Source organism: Salvelinus namaycush, chromosome 1 (genome assembly GCF_016432855.1).
Source record: "Salvelinus namaycush isolate Seneca chromosome 1, SaNama_1.0, whole genome shotgun sequence".
Lineage (NCBI taxonomy): Eukaryota > Metazoa > Chordata > Actinopteri > Salmoniformes > Salmonidae > Salvelinus > Salvelinus namaycush.
Genome location: NC_052307.1, coordinates 76,658,120 through 76,672,758, shown reverse-complemented (window position 1 = coordinate 76,672,758; position 14,639 = coordinate 76,658,120). Strand labels below are relative to the sequence as shown.

The following is a 14,639-nucleotide window of genomic DNA, read 5'->3' as shown; positions in this document are numbered from 1 at the left end:
GAACTTTTTCTTCTCATAACAACATGGAGGTGGAGGAAATATCTTTCTAAAGAGAGGTGCTTTCTCTGTTGTCATTCACATGCCAAAAGTGTCCGTTTCTCACGCATTCCTCAGCACTCCAGTAATACTAACACAACTAACACACCCATCAACACTCCTTGTCAAATCTAGCTGTGTATGTTAATACACACATACACACTAAAGGTGTCTTGTCCCCAACGGTCAAAATAAAATATTGACAGCTTCTTGGTTAAAACAAGACAATGTCACTTGTCATTCAGAGTGAATATTATTAATTACAACTAAAAACCATTCACTTCTTTCCCAACTATATAGCTCTAATTACTGATGGTAGATTAAAACACATTCACTCTTGAGCACCCATTGAAGACGGTAAAAGGTGAGAGATAGATGGGGTGAGAGAGGGGGGAGACAGACAGTATAGCCATGGTAAGGGCAGAGACAGTGCAGAGACATTAAGAAGGAGGTAAGGGGTGAGACAGGGTGTGTCCGAGCGTTCTCACAGCCGCCAGTGATGAAAACAATTAGCATTTGTCCGGCTGACAATGAATCAGTGGAGGAATGGCTGGAATCTGCCATGCTGTCGCTGTGGTAGCTGATAAAGAACACACTGCTGGCCCAGCCGACCCGGGCCTCGCTGATCCCTGCACTGCGCAGAGGTCAGCCTGTTCCCATCAAACACCACCCACCCCCCTCTCTCCTCCTATCCCCTCCACCCTCCCCTTCCCTCCCCAAGTCAAACTGCAGGCTCCCAGGCACGCTGCCCGCCGTCTGAACTGCACTAAGACAGCCAGGCCACTATACCAAGATCCAGGATGTGCACTGAGCAGGGCCCTGCTGTCTGTCTGTCTGTCTGTCTATCTATCTGTCTGTCTCCTACTCACAAAGTGGTGCTGCCACCGTGGACTTACCCACCAGCTGATGCCTGACTTACCCATGAGAGCAGTCCTAGATCTCCTCTCATACCTTCATACTGCTGGTTAAGGCTTGATGAATAGTTAAGAGTGCATGTCAACTGTTCCGGAATGATGTCTACTCTCTAGTAAATATAGAACCATGCTGCTGCTGTTTCTAAGTCGGGCTCCGTGTTAACTGACATGACTGTTCCTGAAAACAGGAGCCCTAAACAGATTGTCTTCAAGTGTCATGTTGCCTGAAGATGACATCATGGAGTGTAAGACAGGGTTTGTTCACTCTGAAAGGGAGTAAAGGGCAAACAGCAAAAGCAGACATTGTTGCAGTTCACAGAAAGCCCTGGGGCTCCATCAGGAATGGCTTAACCACTCTCCTGACAATGGCTCATTTGTGGTCTCCTTCTGCCAACTAAAGGGTACAATTCATAAGAACATACTTCTGGATGCCTTCAGGGATTGTCTTAGTGATTTGTGTTTTCAGTTTATTGTAGTCATCATGTGCTCTGGAGGCAGTGGAACGTACAGACTACAATTATCATCTAGATCAAGATCTGTTGTGCAAAGATGTAGCATTATACAATACATTTGATATTTAATTTGATTGTTCATGTTTCAGATTACAAAATAGGAGACATGCGAGAGAGAGCGAGAGATGAGAGAGATCCTAAATGGTTTGGATCATTCTCCCATTATTATCCTCTCTCTTCCTCTTACTGAGGAAGAGAAAGGATTTAGAAAGTAAACAGTTTAGAAAGTACACAGCTGATGATTCCTTTTATCCGGGTGTAATGTCCTCACCCTTCACTTCCACAATCCAAACATGATACCTCACTATGAAAACATATCGAGTTCAGAGGGACTGGGAGGCTGGGAGTAATAGGGGCTCAATGGTTAGCCTGCCTCTGTTTAACGTTGGCTTTCAAAAAGATCAAGCGGAGCAGCCATTTTGTTTGATTGTCCACTTCCTCCGTGGCAGAGAGGCCAACAGGACATCACAGGCTCAGGTCATTATAACATTACTTCTGCTTTATTGACTTTCCAATCCCCAACTCACAGTTTGTCCCCTTGACCCGGGATGAGAGAGGAGCAGTGTGTGTGTGTGTGTGTGTGTGTGTGTGTGTGTGTGTGTGTGTGTGTGTGTGTGTGTGTGTGTGTGTGTGTGTGTGTGTGTGTGTGTGTGTGTGTGTGTGTGTGTGTGTGTGTGTGTGTGTGTGTGTGTGTGTGTGTGTTGACTCCCTGCTTCCCCGCCTGGCAGTGGAATCACAGACACACAGGGGTTGAGGGCAGGGGGAGTGACTGAGCTCCGCTCCTCTTCCATGGGCCTCACCCCTGGGTGAGCAAGCTTCCTCTCCCTCCCGGACTTATCCCCATCAACACACTCCCCCAGATAACAGCCCTCCCTCAGTACAGATACACAACAGCAATACACTCCCCCAGATAACAGCCCTCCTTCAGTACAGATACACAACAACATCAACACACTCCTCTACCGACTCAGGCAGAAATGTTTTATTTTACAGCACTGTGAAAGGGTTGTAAATTCACAAACACACAAACACAAATTCACAAACTCATGTTAATATATACACACTTGCTTTCACACAAACCCACACACAGATGTATGTACATACACACACATCACCACAGATGCTGCTCCCGCACTTGATCATTAAGGAATGCACCAACTGTTGTAGATAATATGGTGCCAGCTCCCATTCTACTCCACCCCTCCCACTTTTCCCTCCTCCTCCTTCTCCTCCTCCCCTGAAAGTGGCCGCTCCCTGACTCCTCCATACTGCACCTCCATCCCCAACCCTGGGCCAGACACAGCCTGCCAAGCCCTCACACAAGACAGCCTACAGCTGGAATGTGCAAGAGAGAGAGCCTGCCTGCCTGCCTGCCTGCTTGCCTGCGCTTTCTCTTTTCCACCTGGGAGAGTGAATAATGGCCTGGATTAGTGTATAAAATAACTTAGAAACACCTTTCAATGCTCCAACAGCTTAGAACCAAATAGGCATATCCAAATGAAAATATTGCTGCTATAATTTTCATGCAGGCATACTTTAGGAAAACACACACAAAATGCCTCAGCCGTCTGGCTTATTTCACAGCAGTCTTAGAAAGGCTAAACCATTTTTAGAGGAATTTAGATTAATAGTAGTGTGTGTGTGTGTGTGTGTGTGTGTGTGTGTGTGTGTGTGTGTGTGTGTGTGTGTGTGTGTGTGTGTGTGTGTGCTGTTTTAATTTCTCTAATTCCTGTCCGTCTTCTCTTGGGAGATTAAACATGCCAATGGAAACACTGCTTTATCAGAATAATAGTTAGTGTCATATTAAGATGTGAGCAGTAGGTGCACAGTGTTCATTTTTAGACAGAGCTTGTAACAAATCATACAACTATCACACCTCATTGGTCTTGTAATCAAAACCAGATATGTTTCATAGGAAAAGGTAGTATATTCAAATCCAGGTGATTTATATTGAAGATCTTAAAACCAACACAATGTATATATTGTATGTTGCATTGTGGCTGACAATATCAGTGGGTTTTTGTCTATCTTTGTGGGGATAGAGATACCAAAGTCCTCAGAAAGTGGAATTATGTAGTTGGCTTGTCATTGAAAAACGCTTAAATGAAGAGTCCCATTGAGCTTATTTTCTATTTTCCTAAGGGGGACTCTTAAAATATCTCCCTCTCTCTTCCTCCCTCTCTTCCTCCCTCTCTTCCTCCCTCTCTTCCTCCCTCTCTCCTCTGAGGTAAAATGCTGTGCAGCTCTGGAGCCCATTGAGACAGGATGAGAATGGAATGAAAACAATAGCTCTTATCAGACTCTTATTTACATTTTCCCAGCGTCCCCGCGGCAGACAGCTCAGCTTGTCACTGAGCCCGGCCAGCCCCACTGGACCCGTACCAACTTCCTCCGTCCTCCGGCCCCGCCGATACCACAGGCCCCTGGGGACCCTCGCCTGGCAGCAACCCCCACTGCTCTGCCACTAGCACAGATAGCAACATACGAGACAGAACTACTCCAGAATGTTTCCGGAATGTGTTCCCCTGGAGGAGGAAGTGGGGAGCGGGCCCAGCCCCCTAAGACTGTCTGTTCTTCCTCATTGTGTGTTCTCTAGGGCTTTACGGAGCTGGATACAGGCCCCCCGTCTCCACTTCTTCCAAGTTTCTTGCTCATTTCCTAGCGGCACCCATGTTGCAATGTAAAGCTTGCCAATGACCTGATACTGCCAACTACAATATGTTTCTATCTACTATCTTCATTGTGATCTGGTACACAGCTTGTTCATGCAGCTATCCTGTAATCTGTCTGATGTGGGTGAAAAGTCAGAGGGATTGAGACACCTAGAGCAAAGATGAGCTGACTACATTAGACTTAGTCTTTCACTACATTCAAACAAGAACTAATGGTGCTCATAAATCTGAACAAAGGGATATTTCTGGGCTAGTGTTTGGTATAAACAAGGCTTTCAGCACCTGGCACTGAGCACTGCCAGAATCCCATGTTGAACAGAAACCACAACAGTGTAACCCTAAGAGGCAGGTAAGCACTGCTGACAATCTTACCTCCAGCCTCTTTAGAAGATCAAATAAATAAAAGCTCATCTCTCTGTCTCTCTCAAACATTTTAAAGCAACCGTTTATAAAGCTGAATTAGTGTTTTATTGAGCATGTTGTAATAAGTTACTGTTAATAAAGTGAGTGCAAGCTGGTCATAAAGACTTCTGCATGTGCCAAGCTGAGGGAGAGTTGTTAACTAATGTATTGTTTTATTGCGGCCCTAAACAGAGTGGTTCAATCAGAGTGTCATCGGATGCACCGCACGGTTAAGTTCAAATCACCAAGAGGAAAACACAGACGGCACAAATAAATACACTAACTAGCAAATCAAACCTTGTCAATTTGGATTTGAAATGGTCCGTAAAAATAATATCTTAATGATTCATGATTCATGTTGTTATCTACTTGGGAAATGACTTTAACGATTGGCATTGGGGTATCAACCAAGAACACATTAAATAAAGCCACGTGAGGCACATTAAATAGGCAACCTCGTGTCTCATATCTTCTGTGTGTTTTATCATACAGTCGGAAGGATAGACAGAGTGAGTTGTACCCGTAGGTCTTTTCCCAGGCATCATGAGACTGTGTTTTCCTCCCTGCGGGGGCAGTAGTCTCTGGGTGTCCTCCTGTCTGTCTCTCTGTCTCTCAGTGGGCCATGCCCGGTGGCCCTATGCCAACACATCTGTCCCTCCCTCCCCCCTCCGCTCCGCTCCGTGCCCTCACCACCCTGCCTGCCTGCAGCCTGCGGCCCACTCACTCACTCACACGCCTATTGTAATCCCTCAACAGGAAGAAGCGATTCCCCTCATCAATCCTCCTCAACACTGAGACCCACACAGGACAGAGAGAGAGATCCTGAAGGATGACAACACAACCCTGACCCGGCCAGGAATCCAGCCAGCATCCCACTCTCTGTCTGTCCACCAGGTCACTCTATCACTGCTGCTGCTTCAACATACATACTGTAACAGCCACTGAGAGTAGGCATTATTTCTCAGTCTGTGATATTCTCTATACAGATAATGTATGTGACTAGTGGCTGCTAGTGGAGTGTTTGTTTTGCTCTAAGTGACGGCTCATTGTGGTGGAGGATGGAGAGAGAGCTATCTGTGAGAGTCACAGCAGTCTCAGCATCAGCCCTGTATACAGTATTAGTGGTTAGAGCCTCTGGGGGAAACATGTCATTACTAAATCAATGATCAACTGACATTGGCCAAATAAATAATTTCCTCCTCAGTATGGCAGAGCCTTATAAACAGAGGCTGTGGGCTGGATGGAGGATAGCTTTTATTAAGGGCCCAGCGAGAGGCAGCGTTTTAGAGTAGGAGTGCTCTCAGTGAGCTAGCTAGAGGACTCGCTGAGTTGGAGGACACACTTGTACAAATAGTGGTAGTTAGGTTCATAATTATCTTCAGAGAACTTTTAGAGTGCTTTTAATAATATTGGCAAAAAGAAAGACTCCTAGAATGAAAGCGTTAGGCTGAAGCTATAGGTGTACAAATATGTCAAGGTTAGGAGAATAAAGCAAGTTGTGTTCAATTTGGTGAGGGCAACAAGTCAATTTGAAACTATTCTTCTCCACTCTAAATGAAAATACCTCATTCTATTATCTATTTAACTCAGGGCTGAATTTGTAACCCTGAGAATCGCTCAGTCAGATCCGGTCCTAGTCAGACAATACGAATCCCGTTCCCCAGTCTCTTCTCTCCCCAATCTACCTCACTCTGTATGGACCTGTTCCCCAGTCTCTCCTCTCCCCAATCTACCTCACTCTGTATGGACCCGTTCCCCAGTCTCTACTCTCCCCAATCTACCTCACTCTGTATGGACCCGTTCCCCAGTCTCTACTCTCCCAATCTACCTCACTCTGTATGGACCTGTTCCCCAGTCTCTCCTCTCCCCAATCTACCTCACTCTGTATGGACCCGTTCCCCAGTCTCTACTCTCCCCAATCTACCTCACTCTTAATGGACCCGTTCCCCAGTCTCTCCTCTCCCCAATCTACCTCACTCTGTATGGACCCGTTCCCCAGTCTCTACTCTCCCAATCTACCTCACTCTGTATGGACCCGTTCCCCAGTCTCTACTCTCCCCAATCTACCTCACTCTGTATGGACCCGTTCCCCAGTCTCTCCTCTCCCCAATCTACCTCACTCTGTATGGACCCGTTCCCCAGTCTCTACTCTCCCCAATCTACCTCACTCTGTATGGACCCGTTCCCCAGTCTCTACTCTCCCCAATCTACCTCACTCTGTATGGACCTGTTCCCCAGTCTCTCCTCTCCCCAATCTACCTCACTCTGTATGGACCCGTTCCCCAGTCTCTACTCTCCCCAATCTACCTCACTCTTAATGGACCCGTTCCCCAGTCTCTACTCTCCCCAATCTACCTCACTCTGTATGGACCCGTTCCCCAGTCTCTACTCTCCCAATCTACCTCACTCTGTATGGACCCGTTCCCCAGTCTCTACTCTCCCCAATCTACCTCACTCTGTATGGACCCGTTCCCCAGTCTCTCCTCTCCCCAATCTACCTCACTCTGTATGGACCCGTTCCCCAGTCTCTACTCTCCCCAATCTACCTCACTCTGTATGGACCCGTTCCCCAGTCTCTCCTCTCCCCAATCTACCTCACTCTGTATGGACCCGTTCCCCAGTCTCTACTCTCCCCAATCTACCTCACTCTGTATGGACCCGTTGCCCAGTCTCTACTCTCCCCAATCTACCTCACTCTGTATGGACCCGTTCCCCAGTCTCTCCTCTCCCCAATCTACCTCACTCTGTATGGACCCGTTCCCCAGTCTCTACTCTCCCCAATCTACCTCACTCTGTATGGACCCGTTGCCCAGTCTCTACTCTCCCCAATCTACCTCACTCTGTATGGACCCGTTCCCCAGTCTCTCCTCTCCCCAATCTACCTCACTCTGTATGGACCCGTTCCCCAGTCTCTACTCTCCCCAATCTACCTCACTCTGTATGGACCCGTTCCCCAGTCTCTCCTCTCCCCAATCTACCTCACTCTGTATGGACCCGTTCCCCAGTCTCTCCTCTCCCCAATCTACCTCACTCTGTATGGACCCGTTCCCCAGTCTCTACTCTTCCCAATCTACCTCACTCTGTATGGACCCGTTCCCCAGTCTCTACTCTCCCCAATCTACCTCACTCTGTATGGACCCGTTCCCCAGTCTCTACTCTCCCAATCTACCTCACTCTGTATGGACCCGTTCCCCAGTCTCTACTCTCCCCAATCTACCTCACTCTGTATGGACCCGTTCCCCAGTCTCTACTCTCCCCAATCTACCTCACTCTGTATGGACCCGTTCCCCAGTCTCTCCTCTCCCCAATCTACCTCACTCTGTATGGACCCGTTCCCCAGTCTCTCCTCTCCCCAATCTACCTCACTCTGTATGGACCCGTTCCCCAGTCTCTACTCTCCCCAATCTACCTCATTCTGTATGGACCCGTTCCCCAGTCTCTACTCTCCCCAATCTACCTCACTCAAAGTCAAGATTTACAAAAAGATTCTCTCCAACTCTGAGGGAATCTTGTGAATATCTTAATCACAGAGGCAGTAAAAACAAGACCCCATCATCGCAGCAAATAAAACACAATAATTACAAGAAACCGGCAGAAAAGTGAAACGCAGTGAGAAAACATGTTTTGTCATTCCACCGGTAGTTCCAGAGACAACAGCTGTTGGATGAGGAATGCAGATCCTCCTGAAGTCTCCATAATCATGGCCTTATTGAAGGGAGGACAAAAAGGGCACTAATTGCAAGGGAGCAATCTAAACGTAATAGGTTACACACTCCCGGGCGGCAGTGCACAATGCAAACGCTAAAGAGAGGAGAGAGAGAAAAAACAACACTATTCTGTGTACAACAGTGGCATCGTTGCTCATTTTCAGGCAATTACCTTGCCTCCTTGTCAACAGTTTTAATAACCTCTATCATTTCCACAAGACTTTTTGCTTCAGTTAAATAATTTCAGCTCTTAAATATGCAAATGAAGCCGTTGGCATGCATGGGTGAAGAGGCCTGGCTCCTTGAGATGTGCCAGTACATTGTGGAGCACCTGCACCTCGGGAAAGGCTTGATTTAATTGACACCTAATACTATTCATTATTCCACTTGGTGAGCATCCCTGTTAGTCACCTGTAGGCTCCCCTATAGACACCATCCTAGCTTGCCAACAGCCACTATAAATAGAACACAACCAGCCTGGGATATTCTGCAACTAAGGCTCAAGGAGGAACCCCTCACACACCCTTATGTCCTTACACACTCACGTCCGTAAGCCTGAGGGGTGGGGCCTGGGATCTCTGTTAGAGGTCAGGTGTCATTGGAAGATTTTGCTAACGACATGAGGATAACGTTAAACAATCCCTGACCTGTGCACACACACACTTAAAGGGACCTTGAGAGCCTAAAGGTCCACCTGGATGTACTAAACCAGAAGACATTCAACTAAATCAGAGGGCAAAAGCTGCAATCCTCATGTACAGTGGTATGTGTGTGTGTAACATAGACCTAAACATAGACCTAAACCTAAATCTCCAGGCAGCTTTAACGAAAGGTGTATTTGTAACAATCTGTTGTAGGTTAGTAGGAGAAATGTCCTGGTTGGCCAGGGGCTGTTAGTGCTGAGGTAACCACTCGCCCTGCTTTCTCTTTATCCATAGGAGCTGAGGTGCTAAGCCTACAGCAGTGACCCAGTCATTCCAGGCTCTGATATCCGCTACCCGCCCAAGGCTCCACAGCTGACCTCTAAATAGGACACGTGTCTATCAAGCAAACTGTATATGAATTAACCGTCCCCAAGAGGCTTCACCTCTTGAGCAGGGCAACACGTGACCTCTCCCAATCCATTTTACTGCGGGACTTTGTGGCAATCAGCCTTGAATTATTAAAGTGAGCAGTGAGCAATGATCAATTCATGCAGCCCCAGCCTGTCGTCCACGAAGCAGTACTTCAGCAGAAACTACACAGAGAACACTGGGAAATGCTTACAGACAATGCACATAAATGTGAAATATGTCAGGCCTGATATGTCAATAATGATAACTGTTAAGCCTGAGGCGAAGCTAATCCAAAGGAAATGCTACTAGAGGACGTGGATGAACATGCTAAAGCCCAGTTAGATTCCCTCCTTCATTAAGTGTGTAAAAGCGTGAGATTTCTGCACTCTCTCCATCCTGTCTAGACCAGAGGGACTGGCTGGGGAGCAGCATCTGGCCAGCCTGCGTACATGGAGAGGAGTGCCAGCTACCTTGCCCCATAGGAGTGGGTCTCTGTGCAGCCTGTTATGAGATAGTGGTGACCATATGAAAGAACTGTGTGTGAATTATAAATGTGAGCCCGTCCACAAGAGAAGAGAGGAGAGGCAGGCAGTGAACACCGCAGTACTGCCAGCCAGCAATCTGAAAGGGCCCCTGGCCAGAGAAGGGCTTGGATGCAGCTTAAAACACAACCCTAAAGCTCTCTTATCTACATGAAGGAGAGAGAGAAAATACGAAGTTGAAATAAGAAAAAAGAAAGATAGCAAGAAGCTAGGAAGTATGTAGCTCAAGGAACCCGGAGAAGGAAGAGGGGGAAAAATCCAATCAAAACTTAGTGAGGGGAGATGAGGAGCCAAGATAAACCAGGACTCATAGCCCCCAAAACTGCAATCTCCTCTTAAGCCGGAGAGTGGCAGCTGGCAGAACAGCTGGTGAATAGGATTAATGTCAGAAGAATGAAATAAAACTCAACATATGTCCGAGCCTGAGGTGTTGGGACTGTGCGTGATTGTGCCCCCGATGGATGCCATGTGTGCAGCTGGAAGGAGCCAGCCGCTGTGCTCTGCCGTGCCGTGCTGCTCCACTGTGCTCCAGACTCCAGCTCCTCTCTCTCTCTCTCTACCCCACAAGGTCACTTTTAACAACTACCACAATTAAATGCTTGGATAGCAAAATGTACTTTTTCTCACCCCCTCCACTCCTCTCTCCACCCTATTAAGGCAGCTGAGGCTGTTGCTATACTACATTTCTAATACTAATAACTTAATTAAAATGTGTATTAATGTGTAACATAAAGACATCAGTAGGGTTCAGAGCTTGTTCCAGGATGTTCGAGGTACAGTAATTGGAAAGTTTAAGACATCATTTTTCTGGTATTTCTACATTTATAGAAAAAACAAAGAAATAAAGAAATAACTGAAAAGCAAAGAAATAATCAAATGTTTACCTCCTTCAAACAGACTGCCTTGAACCATAAAAGAGCATGTTAAATACCTTCTAATGTTACACAGCCTATACCTACACTGGAAAGTTTATCAACTGATAATGAAGGCTTATTCAGATAGGAAACCAAAAAATAAGAACATGTAATGAACACCTTGCTGAAATGAAGTAGAGACAGCTTAAATCACACATTATGATAAACATAAAAATAAGCAAGTCTGTCTTAGGAGGTAAATAAATGAAAAGTAAAATGACACGAAGGAAGAGAGGAGGAGGACGTCTGCTTCAAACTTCAGCCAGTGCTGATGAGGGTCTCAACACTGTGAAGATGAGCATTGCGAGGAGATGTAGACTTAATTAGAATTTATAATTTCCATTTGATGTCGGTAATCATTAGGGTCCACACACTGTAATAAATTATAATAATTTCACACGAGAATTAAATTACTGGGTACCTTGCAGTGGAGACGATTTTTGTTGGGTACCCTGCAATCTAACTGTCAGATATAAACTCTGCTGCTAATCAATGCTCCAAAACATTCCCATTTATTCATCTGTGTTAAATGAATAGAAGTGTGTGGATAACGCTGCTTACTGTGATCATGGCTGCTCAATGGGATTTACTAAATTAATGTGTGCCTGAGACTGTACAAGGACAAAAAAATACTAATCGGATCCACATGAATGATTAAATGTGCAGTGAAGCCAAGTGTCTGGCATAGCCCCCCAAACTTTATTTTATCTTAAACGTTTAGAGGCAACGCCGATGTGCTTCACAGATTCCTCTGCATTATACACAGAATGTAAATGCTGCCTTAATTTAAAAAAAGAAGTGATACTAAAGTGAAAAAAGAAAGACTTTACAAGCATGGTAATACTGATATAATGTTATAATGTGCTCTCCAGGTCCATCCAGGATATTTCATCCATGATAATTACAGGTGCATACTATGCTTTTAGGCTTTATATTACTTTACTTGATTTGTAGTGTGTGTTGGTATGAGTGTACGTGCGTATGTGTGCGTGTGTGTGTGCGTGTGTGTGTGTGCAGATATGTTGAGAACATGGCAAAGGCATATACTGTACAGTACTTGTACTACCGTACATATCATTTCAACAAGATGACTTTACCTATAATGATTTACAGTGCCTTTCTGAATGTATTCAGACCCCTTGACTTTTTCCACATTTTGTTAGATTACAGCCTTATTAAAAAATGTATTTAATTGTATTTTTTTCCTCATTCATCTACACACAATACCCCATAATGACAAAGCAAAAACAAATTTTTGCTAATTTACAAAAAATGAAGCACCTTTGGCAGCAATTACAGCCTCAAGTCTTCTTGGGTATGACACTACAAGCTTGGCACACCTGTATTTGGGGAGATTCTCCCATTTTTCTCTGCAGATCCTCTCAAGCTCTGTCGGGTTGGATGGGGAACGTCGCTGCACAGCTATTTTTAGGTCTCTCCAGAGATGTTTGATCGGGTTCATGTCCGGGCTCTGGCTGGTCCACTCAAGGACATTCAGAAACTTGTCCCAAAGCCACCCCTGCGTTGTCTTGGCTGTTTGCTTAGGGTCATTGTCCTGTTGGAAGGTAAACCTTCACCCCAGTCTGAGGTCTTGAGCCCTCTGGAGACGTTTTTCATCAAGGATCTCTCTGTACTTTGCTCTGTTAATTTTTGCCTCGATCCTGACTAGTCTCCCAGTCCCTGCTGCTGAAAAGCACCCCCACAGCATGATGCTGTCACCACCATGCTTCACCGTAGGGATGGTGCCAGGTTTCCTCCAGACGTGATGCTTGGCATTCAGGCTAAAGTGTTGAATCTTGGTTTCATCAGACCAGAGAATCTTGTTTCTCATGGTCTGAGACTCCTTAGGTGCCTTTTGGCAAACTCAAAGTGTGCTGTCATGTGCCTTTCACTGAGGAGTGGCTTCCGTCTGGCCACTCTACCATAACGGCCTGCTTGGTGGAGTGCTGCAGAGATGGTTGTCCTTCTGGAAGGTTCTCCCATCTCCAAAGAGGAACTAAAGAGCTCTGGCAGAGTGACCATCAGGTTCTTGGTCACCTCCCTGACCAAGGCCCTTCTCCCCCGATTGCTCAGTTTGGCCGGGCGGCCAGCTCTAGGAAGAGTCTTGGTGGTTCCAAACGTCTTCCATTTAAGAATGATGGAGGCCACTATGTTCCAGACCTTCAATGCTGCAGACATTTTTTGGTACCCCTCCTTCTGTGCCCTGACACAATCCTGTCTCGGAGCTCTACGGACAGTTCCGTCGACCTCATGGCGTGGTTTTTGCTCTGACATGCACTGTCATCTGTGGGGCCTTATAAGGTATCTTTTTAAAGTTTTATAAATTAGCAAACATTTCTAAAAAACTGTTTAACTTCATCATTATGGGGTAATGTGTGTAGACTGCTGAGGATTTTTATTTATTTAATCCATTTTAGAATAAGGCTGTAATGTAACAAATGTGGAAAAAGTCAAGGGGTCTGAATACTTTCCGAAGGCACTGTATATATTCAAATAAAACTTTATTTTGTCTAATTAAGGGGCGACTATTTGCTATTGCAGTCTGTGACATTCTCAGTTTCTACCAAGCAGCAATTAAAGATGTTTATGAACCAGCTCTGTTTACTGGGATGTCAGAGTTCAGGATGTACACACATTGCTCTGTGGACGGCGAGTCCAAAGGTCACTATTTTTAGATGACGACCTCCATTCTCTAACCCATACCCCGCCACACACACACACACACACACACACACACACACACACACACACACACACACACACACACACACACACACACACACACACACACACACACACACACACACACACACTGCCTCAAACCGTCTGATATGTTTTAGTTTACAAAGTAATTGAGCCATGATCTGAACAACTGGTACAGTGCCAAAATATTAAATTGGTTAAGTCTAAGCAGCACTGCATGTACAAATGTTCTCATATGCAAGGTCTCAACCAGTTTTTGTATTGAATATCTCTATCTCTGAGACTGAACACAATAGACATTTATGATGCTAGGCCAGCCAGACCAGGGAGAATAAGGATGATGAAGTAACCATAGTACTTCAAAGGTTAAGAATTCCAATTTCTAGGAAGTCCCCTTCGCTGGCCCACAGCTAAACGTCTCAATGCACTATTGTTCCAAAATGGTTCTGCAACAATGGGAGCCGTATTTTCCTTTGAAACAAACCATCCCCTTTCTCTGGGATCCAGAGCCACACGGACTGAGACAAGCTGTGCAAGGATGGAAGAATTCAGATCTCATGTGAGGCTGAGCTCATTGCCCAGCCATGACTTTAACAAAAAGTTAACAACAGAAGTCTTACGGTAGCCGTCATGAAGCCAACTGGCACCCAGGAGAGAACTACAAACAGACAGAAAGAGTGAGAGATAGAGTGAGAGAGAAGAGGGGAGGAGAAGAGGGGAGAAGAAGAGGGATGGAGAAAGTGGGGTGCCTCACCACACAAATCACTAATTGCAGCATTATGATAAGTGGTACTGAGTTACAGGAAAATGTCATTCCAGCCCAGCGATCATTAATTATAATCCAAAGTCATAATTTTAACCTATCATTGGAACTTCATGACATGTAATGGATGTCAGGGTCTTAAAACATATTAACCACTCGACCTCCGCAGGCTTAAAATTATATCGGGGGCACTCCCAACGAGAGATGGTGTTCGCCGAATAATTATAATCATCAGCACTCAAGCTTTCCAGCGCAATAAAACATGTTTCTATCCGTTTCTTCTGACATCCTAATCTCATCTCTTGGCACATGTGAAATGTTATTGAACAGGGTGGGAGAGAAAGAGTGAGGGCAGACATTTGTTTTATCACAAGTGATTAAACAGTCTCTCTGTTCAAGAGGCAGACATCAAAGTGGAG

At 45.6% G+C, this 14,639-nt stretch overlaps 1 protein-coding gene across 1 annotated transcript in view; it reads right to left on the bottom strand.

Annotated features, from left to right (window-relative positions):
• The window catches only part of LOC120049221 (transcription factor SOX-6-like), a 202,846-nt gene that overhangs the window by 99,624 nt on the left and 88,583 nt on the right, over positions 1–14,639 (bottom strand). The gene's annotated exons all lie outside the window — the stretch shown is intronic.